An 11365-nucleotide genomic window follows, 5' to 3' on the forward strand; every position below is an offset into this window, starting at 1 on the left:
CAAGGAGCACAGAGCATGTGCTGGGAGGGACCAGACGACCAGACCCTGAGAGGAGCTGGCAGGAACTCTGCTATTCTCAGGAAGCCAGGGTGTCAGGTCTGATGAATTACCCAGCCCCGGCAGCTTCGAGGAAAGGGCCAGAAGCCTGGACACGGGCAAAGAGGAACCACGTGGATTCCAGAAAACAGAGAACCGTGGCCCCAGCACAGTTTCAGGACAGTCTACAAACAGCACATCAACTAGATATCTCTGAGCATCTAGAAAGGGAGGACATCACGTGTGTTTCTGAATGTCAGCACATCCTTTGTGCACCTGCCTCACCTCGTTTGTGGATAGGGCCAACTGCGGACATGTGGCTCCCAGCAACGGTGGTGGGACCAACGACTAGGACTCAGGGGACAGGGGGCCACACAGTGACCCTCCAGCCCAGCCAGTGATTCCATGTTGGACTCAATTAAAGAGAGACGTCACCATGGAGGGAGGCTTCCAGGGCTATGTCCTGGGTCCCAACTGTTCAGACAAAATCCACAACTGCGGACCTGTACGCCTGAAAATGGTTAAGATGGTAAATTTTATGTTACATATATTTTGTGGCAATAAAAAAGTTGGAAAAATCCACAGCTGGGGAAGACAGCGAGTGTGCTCTGGGACAGACGCTGAATCCCTGGAACATCCCCAGGCGAGAGGAAAAGGTGAGATTTCAGGGGAGAGTCTGCATTTCTGCATGAACGGGCAAGAAGAGGGTGGGGCACTCTGGCTTGACCCCAATTGTAGTAAAAATACCCAGAGATCATAAGTGACTCTGCACTCAGCATAAGAAGGAGTGTGCTGTGTTTGCCCACAAAAACAGAAGCTGCCCCGGGACACATTAACAGAGGCTGGGCATAGAGAAGGGGAGGTGATCTTCCAGCTTGGCTCTTGCTATTAGAGCCCACCTAAGCATTGCACATAGTTTTGTGTGTTACACAGCCAGGCCTTCTCCCCTTGGACCTGCTAGTGTTGCTGGGGGAGGGACCTCATCGCAGGGTGGGGTGGGTGGCGGTGGAGTTAGACCCTCTGTGGTGCACCCAAGGCTGGACGCCACTCCCTTCCTGACCCGCCCCACCCCTCAACCCCCTCTTCTGCCGGGCAGCACCCCCTGCAGATGAGGGCCTCCCAATGCCTGACTGCGGGGGGAGAGTCCTTGGACACAGAGATACCGGGGCTGGCAGGGTGAGAGGAGGGAGGGCTGGGGGAGTTTGGCGGGGCTGGATCCAAATGCCGCCTCTGCCACAGAAGATCAGGGTGACCCTGGGCAAGCAGCTCAACCTCGCTGAGCCTCAGTTTCCAATCTGTGAAATGAACCCAACAACACCACTTAGCCCTCAGGGTTGTGATGAGCATTAGATGCTCAGCCGAGAGTCTGGCCCATGTCAGTGCTCCGTGCATGGCCTCTGGGCTGTCGTTGCCAGTCCACAGAGATGCGGCTGTGAGGGCTTCTGTGGGGTTATATTGCTGCCAGGCACGAGTCATCAACGGGGTGGCTGTGGCCCCATCACAGCATCCTCCACAGCACCACAAAGGAGGTGGTGTAACCCCTTGACAAAGAAACTCGTGGACACATGGGGTGGGGGTGGGGTATCCAGCAGATGGGTTGCAGAGTCACCACGCAACCCCAGGACAGTCTGCCTGCAAAGCCCCTTCCACTGCCTCAGGCCTGGAGGTTTGGGGGATGGAGGAGGGTGGGGGAGGGTCGTGCCTGACTTTGGAGCCTGCTGACTGGGAGTGGTGCCGGCCCCCAGATGTGGAGCTATCGGAGAACCAGCTGGGAGCAGTGGGCACCCAGGCTGTGTGTGCCGCCCTCACAGTGAACCCAGCCATGCAGAAGGTACAGCTGGCAAGGAACAGCCTAGAGAAGCAGGCGCCCCAGTACCTTGCTGAACTCCTGCTGGCCCACAGGGGCCTGAAGTCCCTGGACCTGAGCTCTAATCATCTGAGTGAACAAGCAGGTCCCATCTGGCCTGGGCCACTGTCGGGCCCGTCTTCCTGGGGCAGGGGTGGGGGGAGGTTGGCAGGACCACTCTGAGCATCCATGCTCTGGGCCCTCTCCCCACGTCCCACTTCAGCCTGCCCCTTCCCCACTCCTCCCACACAGAACTCTTAGTCCACTGCCTGGACATCACATTGCCCACTGCTGCCTGTGCTGGGTGCTGACTTAGCCAGTAGGGACCCAGCATGAACACAACAGAGGCCCTGGCCTCAGGGAACACACATTAACAAGGTCATTCTCCATAATTATTGGTGCTACAAAAGAAACAAACAGGGTGTGATTCTAGAGAAGAATGGGGGTCCTTGCTTAGGTGAGTGGCCAGAGTGGCCTCTGTGAGGAGGCGACATAGAAGCTGAAATGGGCAGGGTGGGGAGGAATCAGCCATGGCAAGACCAGAGGGAGTGCATTTCAAGCAGAGGAACGGTGAACATGCAGACCTATTTCTCAGATTGACAGACACCAGTGTGAATGGGCTATTGGGCCAGGGCAGAGTGGCCAGGCTGTGGAGTGGAGAGGTGACAGGGGGCTGCAGGGCTACAAATCACGGCAAAAGGCATTAAAATTTTATTCTGAGTCTGTAGAAGACATCAGTGGGATTCTTTGATCTCACCACTTTCTCTAATGCCCCAGGGCCTTTGCAGGGGTTATCTGCTTTGTGAGGTACATGGAGGTCTACTTGCCTGTCCTCAACTACTCCAATCAATTATAAGAATCACCTGGGACCCTGGCTTAGGAATACAGATTCCTGGGCCTTGGACCTGCTGCACCAGACTCTTGGGGAGAGGCCTGTGCATCTGCATTTTAGCAGGAGCCCCAGCAGATGTGTCTGATAGAAAAATTTTGGGAGTCACTGCTCTGTCTCAAACTGCTTAGAGCGCATGGGGCGGCACCAGCCTTGGCCTGTGAGAATCAGCCCTAGAATCTAACTGCCAGAGAGCCAGACCCCCATCTAAGAAAATTATTGTGGGAAGTCAGAGAAATTAACAGACAAGCTCATTTCAAACTTTCAAACTTTCAAACTAAGTATAGGCATCCCTCTGGGCCTGCACAGTCAGACGGCGAGCACCAGAGACGCAGCCAGGAGGGAGCAGGCTGGAGGCTATGGCCCTGTGGAGGCTGCACAAATACGGGAGGGGGCGGCCTTCAGCCTGGAAAAGGACAGACGCAGCAGGGCCATTTTGTTTCCCCAAGTGGGGATCTGTGGGTGAGCCCAACTCCCTGGAGGGTGAAGGAGCTTGGGTCCCAGTCTCCTCACCTGACCCACGGCAATTGTAGCACCTGCCACATAGTTGGCTACAGAGGTCATGAAGACCAGCATTGGAACCACAAGAGGCCGATTCCTCCTTGTAGAAGAACTTTCTCATCCTCCAGCTGTCCCGCAAAGGGGCTTCCCTACCAAGTGGGAGACCACTGCCCTCTCTTCCCAGCCCTGGAAGTGTCTGAGGAGGAGGAAAGTACCCCTATCTGGAACCTGTGGGGGTCAGCCCCAGTGCTGGGCATGGCGTCTGGAGCCCTGTTCTCAGAGAAGCAGCGCAGGGGCCTCCCCTCCTTGTAGGGAGCTCTCCAAGGTACTGAAAGTGCCTGCTGAGACGTGTTCTGGCCCCACGGGGTGGCTGAGCTCAGTCGATGCATCTGTTTTCCTCTGTGCATTTCTTCAGACCAGCCTTACTAGACCTGTGCTCGGTGCTGGGACCATGGAGAGGGGTCAAGTTCAGATCCCTGAGGGACTCCTAGTCTGGTGAGAGAGACAGGCCAGGCAAAGAGAGGTCTAATGGCCAGAGCCTGGAAGGATGGAAGCACAGTGGACATGAGGCCCGAGGTGGCCCAGCCCAGCCAGGCGGGCAAGCCTTCCTAACACCGTGACCCCAGGTTAGAAGGATGAGGAGCTGTTGGCCAGGTGAAGAAGGGGGTCAGTAGTTCCACACAGCAGACCACACAACCTGGAGACGTGTTGATCCTGGAACTTCTGAAAACTGGACTCAGACCAGTTTAGCTGAGTGCTGACAGAGTGGAGAGCAGGGTGGGCGGGTGGGTGGGGCTTCCGCCTATTTTACATGCTGAATATCTCTTAGGGTGTCTTAACCCCACAGGGGCCCCCTTTCCTTCCTCTACCACCCCTGCCTCCTCTCCACCACAGCGGGGCTGGCCATGTCACTTCTTGCCTATAGACTATGGCACAAGCCTTCCAACAGTCCCCTTGCCTCTTGTCTCTGCCCCTGCCCACCTGAGTCCCTCCCCTACACCCACCACTAAGGAATCCAGCCTTGTCACTTCTTAAAGCCCACCCTGCCTCCTCACTCTCAATAGGGCGGTGCCCAAGACCCTTGTCCTAGCATTCAAGGATCTCAGCATCCCTCAAGTGCCCATGGCTCCTACCTCATTTCACTGCCTCCCCCCGCCACCACCAGCACCAGGCCTGTGTATATTACCACTAGTGCCCCATGCTCCCTTGGCCTCCACACATTCACTCTTTCCTGTGTCTGCCCTCCACTGTGTGTGCACACGTGCATGGGGAGTCCCTCAGTCTTCAAGTTTATCTCCTCTGTTCTCACTTTCCTGACGCCCCAGCCAGGGTGAGCCCCCACTCTGTTCCCACGCCTCCCCGTTTGTAGACTAGAAGAGCTCATACTCCATTAATTTGTATATATGTCTCCCCCATTACATGTGAAATCCTTGAGGGCAAGGCAGGCCCATGTTTGGTTCAACTCCATGACCCTCAGGCCCAGCAGAGACCCTGGCACACAGCAGGCATCAGTATCATTTTTTGAAGGAATAAACAGTGAATAAGAAGGTCTCTCTTGGTGTTTCTGAAGGGGAGACACTTGGAACAAGCCCTGGCAGAAAACACAGCACTCACCAAGCTTAACATGAGCTGGAATCACCTTTGAGGCCCAGGAGCCACGGCCTTTGCCAAGGGACTGGAGGTATGAGGCCCCCACCCATCAGCCCCACTGGCCTGTCTTTTAGGGGCAGGTCTCCCAGGTGCCAGCCCCCCGTCTTTGCAGCTCTTCAGAAATGAACCTTGGGGGCCGGCCCCGCGGCTTAGCGGTTAAGTGCACGCACTCCGCTAGTGGTGGCCTGGGTTCGGATCCCAGGAGCACACCGATGCACCGCTTCTCCATCCGTGGTGAGGCAGCATCCCACATACAGCAACTAGAGGGATGTGCAACTATGACATACAACTATCTACTGGGGCTTTGGGGAGAAAAGGGGGAAAAGAAAAAAAAGGAGAAATGAACATTGGATCTTTTCAGCAGAACTTCAAGAATATTTCTTTAAGTAACTTTGATGTTTCCAGCTCCACTTAATGATGACACTGGTCCATCTCCCTGTGCCCACTCTCACATCACTTACTGAGGGGACCGAAGTTGAATGTCACACACCTATACCAAATATCACAGACACTTGGCTGGTGGGGACATGGTACAGTCTGGTGACACATGCTGGCTGTTAGACTTATGCAGATGCTTCCTGAGATGACACCCTGGCCCCCTTGGGTCCCAGCACACTCTCAACAGCCCACTTACTCCCTTGGAGGTTGTGGCTTGTAGCCTCGGGAATGGGTGGCTCCAGCCCCTGCCAGGGTGGCACAGGTGCCTGCAGTGCTCTTGGTGCGGCTCCCCCTGTGGGTCCTCCTCAAGGAATGGCAGCCACTGCCGTGCCCTCTGACAGGGCTGACCTGGGGTCCTGCCCACGAGGTGGCAGCTCAGGCTCTGTCTTCCCAGCACATCCACCAGCTTCACTCTTCTCCCCATCACAGCCCCATGACAGCCCTTCACTGGAGCCCCCTGGGCATATTGGCTGCTCTATGCCTTGGGGTGCCTGCCCTTGAGAGGGCCCCAAGTGGGCACAGGGCCTGATCACTGTGTCTCTGGGGGCCCCCCAGGCTCTGAGGTTCATTCACATCCACACCCTCTCTCCACTGTGCTTCCAGGGGTTCAGCTCCACTGCTCACCACCATCCAAGACACAAGACTCTAACCTGGTCTCTGCCCTTCCACACTGTGTCCATGCTCTTTCCACCTCAGGCCTCCTGGGCTCTGAGGCTGTGGCCCCTGACTTTCTCCACTGTCACATGTGCTCCCATGTCTTCTCTCTTTTGCATTCCAGGCAAACATCTTCCTGAGAGTCCTGGACATCTCAGACAATGGCTTTGGAGATCCTGGAACCTCTGCCATGAGTGAGGCACTTAAGACCAACAACGTGTTAGAGGAACTCAGCATGAGGAGAGGAGCATGGGTGTCCCCCACTTCACAGTCTCCAGGCTCATAGCCACCCCAGGGACCAGGGGTCCATGGTCTTGCAGCTGTTCAGCACTTTAATTCCCAAGCCTACCACACTCTACCCATGATGGAGCCAGAGCCACAATTCGAGAGCGCCCAGCTCTGTCCATCTCACTGGAGTCCACCATTCGAACACTGGGGCTCATAATTCCCACTGCCCAGGCGGGGAGCTGGGAATCACACACGTATGTATGAAGCATCTTCAGAGAGCCTGGTGCAGGGTGGGTGCAGCTCACGTGCTCTGCTCGGCACATGGCTGCTGGGGGCCTGCTGTGTGGGGGCTGCCCCTCCAGGCCCAGGCAGGGTCCCAGGCCTCAGCAGGGGACCAGAGCAGGGGCCGCAAACCAGAGGGAAGGAAAGAAGCAGAGCCCTGACAGGTGATGGGCTGCCAGAGTGATCAGGGCCTGCCCGCTGCAATCTTGCCCACCTTTGCTCCCCATGGAAGGAGCCAAGGCCAGAGTAGACCACAAGAGATGCTGAAATTCCAGGCCAGAGCTGGGGGCTGAAGAGTCAGAGAGAAGTGGGACTGGCTCCGAGACAAAGTGGCCAAGAGCGGTGCTGAGGCCTGGAGTTCAGTTCCAGCAGGACGAGGAGGAGGAGGAGAGGAGGTGGGGAGGGAGCTGGGGGGTTTTCCAGAACAGATGCTGTCATGGTGATAGGTACAGGGTGCCAGCTGGGGCAGAACATGTGGGAGCAGCTGCTGAGCTCTGAGGGCCAGGGAGCAGCTGCTGGTCTCCACCAGGGGAGGGACGCTCTAGGCGTGTTTGCTGGGGGATCTCCCTGAACACTGGGAGCCTCCGATGAAGCGGGGTCCTCATCCAGCTTTTACACACTGACCTGCCCCGGGTCCCTGGGGCGTGTGTGGAGGCTGGAATGTGAACCCTGACCCAGTGGATGCACCAGCAGCTCCAGCTGGGAGCCTGGGGAGATCTGTTGCAAGGCAGCACAGTGCACATGTCTTTCTGCTGCAGCAACAACCGCATCTCTGCGGCGGGAGCCCTGAGCCTGGGCCTGGGCCTCCGGGTCACCCAGACACTGAGGATTCTTGTTGTGAGTGCTAGCCTGATGGGGGAGACCCCAGCACAGGGCTGCCTGTGCCTGTCGACACAGATCCCTTCTCTGTCATGTCTCCCCACCCCAGTGGCAGCAGGGTACAAGGGTCCAGAGCACAGATGGGGAGGGGCCTCCTGGCTTCTTCTTGTGACCACTTCTTCCTTTTGCCATTCACTCACCCATCTCTGGCGTGGCCCATGCCCTTCTGCAGACTCCTCCCCCCCCTCCTTCCCTCCCAGCTGCGCTTCCTCCTTCTCAGCCCACTGCGTGCTGCTCTGTTGAAGATGGCCAGGGCACCCTTGCTTCCCCTTCATCTTCTCCCCTGCTCTTCCTCTGGCCTTGCTGGACCCAGGCTCAGACCTACCTGAGGCCCTGGGCGCACAGCAGGGGTTCCTTCCTCCAGGGCTGCCAGTGGGGAGGGAGCTGCTGAGCAGGGCTGAGAGCAGAAGACAGAGAAGGGAGGGTGTGATTGAGGGTGGAGCAGGTCCACGAGGACCACTGTGCCAACAGCATGTGCTCAGAGGACAGAACCACCAGCTCCAGGGGATCCAGCCCTCCTGGGCCCTCAGCTCCCTCAACTAGCAGAGGAGCCCCCTGCAGCACCCCCATCTCCAGCCTGAGGCTCACTCCTCTCCTGCCCTTGGCTAGAACCTGGACCTCTCTCTTAAGGTCTGTATCCCCACTTCCAGCCACCAGCTGGATGCTCCCCCACGTGGCCCTTAGGCACATCAGATTATGAGATCCAATCTGAAGGCATCATCTCCCTCTAAGGGCTACCCCTTGGTCAGGGGGACTCCGTCCCATCAGAAGCTGGGGCCCAGCACTCGCCCCTCCCTCTCTTTCCCACATCTTCCCTCCTCCATCTCACCTCCTGCAGCGCGCCCAGGCTGCCTGCTCCTCCTTCTCACTTCCCCTCCCCCAGTCCTGTGGTCCTGCTGCTTTCTCCTCTCGGGCCTTCCTTCCCACCTGCTCCCAGGTGATCTTCCTAAACCAGAAACGTGCCCCTGTCCTTCCCTCCTCTAAGCCCATCAGCAGCTCCCCTCTGGATAAATCCGAGCTTCCCAGTGTGTCACTCACAGCACGTCCTCAGGATTCAGGATCTGGGCTCTGCCATCCCCCTCTTCCCTCCCACCTTGAAACCCATCCTCTGACTCCCAGCTGCCTGGGATTCTCCGTGCACACGGGGCGGGATCTCACCTCTGCTTTGCTCCTGCTGCTCCTCTTGCTGAAATGCCCGGCTCCGCCCACCTCACCTGTGGAGCTCAGCTCAGGGGCTCTGTCCCCATCCCACCTTTACTCCAGGGGGAGCTGGGGCACACTCTCTATTGCACTTATCACACTGCATTTATATGAGGTTCCTTTTCCTCTCCTCCCCACAATGGCTGAGCTCTTTATGAGCAGGAGTGTGTCTTGTGTGTCTGTACCCTTGTCCCTTGCAAAGAGCAGGGCACTACGTGAGCACTCAGCCAGCAATCACTCCCTTCCTCTCTCCTTGGCCCTGCAGCCTCACCCAAGGCATCCTGTCCCATGGAGACACCGGAGCAGAGACAGTGGGGCCGTCCTCGGCCATGTCACCTGAGATGAGGACTCCCTCCTTTCCCTCACGCTGATCTCCCAGCCTACCCGGGCTCAGCTGTTCTCAGTGTGTGCGTGAGTGGGTTTCTTAGATGTCCAGGAATCCCATGCGAAGTGCAGGCTGCTTTGGTGTTCTCAAGTCTGTCCAGGAGAGTCCAGTGTCTGCCCTGGAACTGCTGGACTTCTCTGTAAGAGCTTTCCATAAACCCCACCTGGGATCCTCCCAACAGCCTCTTGAGGGACCGTTTAAAGGGAGAAAGTGGGGATTAGAGAACTAGAGTGCCCTGCCCAGATCCATGGTGTGGCAGAGTCCACATTCCAGCCCAGGCCTGACTGTGGGTCATGACGCCCCTCTGGCTCCACTCCTGCTCCTGACTGGGGTACCACCCTGGTCTCACCTCAGACCCCTGCCTGGTTCTTCATTGGCTGAGAGAGAATAGCTGACTCGGGGGTCATGATGCTCACTGTTCTCTGGTGTTTGGATTTGCAGGTTCAGCCCTTGCAAGACGGCCCCTCCTCCCAGCCCATCCGGCCTGCAGGTGGATCCTGGTGCTGGAACATTCCCTTGTGTGGCTGTGAGGGAGATCAGGACCGCTTTTCATTCTATTTTGCGTTTTTAACATAGAAACAATGTCATTCTTTTCCAAGGCAGTTAAACACTAAGGAGAGAATCCCCAAATACAAACTATTAAAAGAAAGTCTAGTCACAAGTCACTGCTTATTCTCACCCTGATTTATTTCCATCCAGACTTGAATCAAAGCCTCTCCAGAGATGTGTTTTCACGGTTCCAATCCTCAGGCTTGTGCCACCTGGTGTCAAATGTCTTTGTTTCCTTCCACCTGCCTCATCTCTACAGCTCCACAGGCAGAGGTGAGCTTGCCTTGACCCTGTTCTCTCTACTCTGAGAATGCCTGTCAGCACTGGACTCTATCATTCTAAAACAAATGGAGGGATATACGAAATTCTCCTGCAACAATATAGCTTATTCAATATAATGTATGGTTATTATCAGAAGCTTTAGTATAATGGAAATCCCATGGGGTATGCAGTCAGAGAGGCCTGGGACCAAATCCTCATCCATCAACATTGGATATTGATTCTGAATCAGAGATCAACGCTAGTCTAGATACAACATTCTATTTTCTGTTCCTTCACTGTTATCATTAGTCTAATCAGCCTAGCCCAGATTTTATCCTCAGCTTTAAGGGAAGTACATCTGAATCCTTACTGTGAATTTTCACTTGACCCCAGATCAAGAAATAGAGCAGATTCCCAGAAGCCCTCATGAACACCTGCCCTTCTCTATAATAATAGTTTGGGGAGTAATGACATTGTCATCCATAGGAAAGAAGCTGTACTAAGGAGCTTCTTCAAGACCCTGTGTGTGTAATTAAAAGAAGTCAAGTTCTCAGAAAGTGGATAATGTGTTGCCTTGTCCTGGGTGTCTCCTCAGGATTCCAGGTGAGCAGAGTTTGATGACATCACTGCTCAGTGAAGCTCATTCTCCCAGGGCTTTGCATAAAGACTGCTGCCTGCAGAGTGGAGTACAAAACACAGTGGCTGCCAGTCTTCAGACCGTCCCCAGCAGCATCTGCCCCGAAATGACTGTGGAGTGTGGCTTCCTCATCTTCCATTGGCCACTTCAACTTCAAAGTGGAGGGTTCTGGGCCTCACCATGCCTTGTTACCACCTGAGTCTGCACTGAGCCCCCTGTCAACTGGGGGGTAAGTCCTACAGAGCCAGCTTTCATGACTCTGACACCTGTACCTCCTCAGCCCCCATGGTCCCTGCACTAACCTGGGCCTCCCTCTGCTCTCATTCATTTGGTGAATTCACTCACTGGTGAATTGCATGGTATGTGCATTATATCTCAAGAAAGCTGTTACCAAAATAAAAATCATATTGTTTGACCCAAATTATGTAAAAAAAATTTATGAAAAACACAGGAAGAAAAACACCAAAAAAAACCCCTAGCATCTCAATAATGTTTATCTCTAGGTTGTAGGTTTATGTATTTTTATTTTCTTTATATTTTTATGCATTTTCCACACTTTCTACTCTAACTATGTCTTACTTTTAGAATCAGAAAAATAAATAGTACCTAAAACCACAACATAATACAGGCTACAATTCAGTTATGTGCATGGCGTGGTTGGAGTCCTGAGGAAGGAGGGTGGTATAGACTGAATTTTTCCCCCAAAAAATTCACATGTTGAAGGCCTAACCCCCAGTGTAACTGTATTTGGAGACAGGAAGTAAATAAGGTTAAGTGAGGCCATAAGGGTGGGGCTCTGATCCCATAGGATTAGTATCCTTATAAGAAGAAGCACCAGAAAGCTTGCTCTCCCCCTCCGCCCATGTGAGGACACAGCAAAAAGGCAGCCCTCTGCAAGCCAGGAAGAGAGGCCTCACCAGAAGTCAACCT

At 55.0% G+C, this 11365-nt stretch overlaps 1 pseudogene; it reads left to right on the plus strand.

The window, feature by feature from the left end:
* Positions 1–1711: 1711 nt before the first annotated feature.
* LOC147912391 (uncharacterized) lies at positions 1712–10545 on the plus strand (annotated as a pseudogene).
* Positions 10546–11365: the final 820 nt, after the last annotated feature.

The sequence above is a fragment of the Ceratotherium simum genome, chromosome 35, assembly GCF_057802395.1.
Source record: "Ceratotherium simum simum isolate JZ-2026a chromosome 35, ASM5780239v1, whole genome shotgun sequence".
NCBI classification, from domain to species: domain Eukaryota; kingdom Metazoa; phylum Chordata; class Mammalia; order Perissodactyla; family Rhinocerotidae; genus Ceratotherium; species Ceratotherium simum.